Source organism: Triticum dicoccoides, chromosome 6A (genome assembly GCF_002162155.2).
Source record: "Triticum dicoccoides isolate Atlit2015 ecotype Zavitan chromosome 6A, WEW_v2.0, whole genome shotgun sequence".
NCBI classification, from domain to species: Eukaryota; Viridiplantae; Streptophyta; class Magnoliopsida; order Poales; family Poaceae; genus Triticum; species Triticum dicoccoides.
This window is the reverse complement of record NC_041390.1, coordinates 142,079,758-142,081,087: the sequence shown is the minus strand read 5'-3', so window position 1 is coordinate 142,081,087 and position 1,330 is coordinate 142,079,758.

The following is a 1,330-nucleotide window of genomic DNA, read 5'->3' as shown; positions in this document are numbered from 1 at the left end:
CCGGCGGCCACCCGCCTGGGGCTGCCACCGGCCGTGGCCATGGCCTCGCTGGCCCTGCTGGGCGAGCGCCCGACCCCAGGGGCTTCTCCCATTAACCTGCCCCGCTGGGCTGGCCTGGTGCCACTGCCAAAAGGTCCCCACGCCCCCTTTTCCAAAAAAAAAGAGAAATAAATAAATAAAATAAAATAATAATAATAATAATAATTAGTAAGTTAATTAATTAACATAATTAGTTTAGTTAACTGCCTAATTAACTGCTTTTTAGCTAATGAGTCAATGACAGGGGCCCCCACCCCCTGTTGACTAGTCAAACGTTGACTGGTCAACTCGGACCCCCTGGCCCACCTGTCAGCCCCTGGGTACACTTCTGTGTACCCTGTGCTGGGTGCATCTAGCATTTTAGCTTTTAATTTCGAATTAATAATAATTTGAGAATATTGTTTAAATCTTTGAAAATTAATATTAAAATAATCCGTAACTCGGATGGAAAAAGTTTGTACATGAAAAAGTTTGTGAATCCGAATACGCGGTCCGTTTACCTGTCAGACGCATCTAACTATCTGAACATGGAACTTTCCCCCTCCGGTCATCTATCTGACACATGTCCGGAACCGGGATTACATTCCCGGTTGAATTCCCCCTTCACCTATATCGTGTAGCCATACATTAGGTCACACCCGGCACAGTATATTGCCACGTTATGCTTTGTGATGCTATGTTTGCTTGATATTTATTGTTTCTTTCCCCTCTTCTCTCCGGTAGAACCCCGAGACCGATGCTGCCCCTGTGATCGACTACGTCGATGACAACCCCTCCTTGCCAGAGCAACCAGGCAAGCAAACCCCCCTTGAGCATTTTGATATCGCCCATTTCTTTCCCTCTCATGCTTGCATTAGAACTACTACTGCTTTATGTATGATCCTACTCTGATGCATAGCTTGTTGTTGTTACCTGCTTTCATACCTTACCTGCTTAACCTAAACTGCTTAGTATAGGATGGTTAGTGATCCATCAGTGACCCCACCTTGTCCTAGTTGCCCCGCTTTATGTTCGATGACTCGATCAACGTGATCGACGTCCAGGCCCCGACACCGCACATCACCCCCCTAGTTGTATGACTCTGCAGAGTTACCATTGAGTGTCGAGGGTGGAACCTCTTACATCACTCCTGATGAGATCTCTGTAGTGTAGCTATCCGGTCGTGGTCATCGAGGGTGATTTCCTCCTTAACCACTTCTGGCACGGCTCTGTTGTGCAACCCCTCAAGTGTGAACCTCGAGGGTGGATCCTCTTACGTTCACCTTGATGACAACATCGAGTGGAATTCACC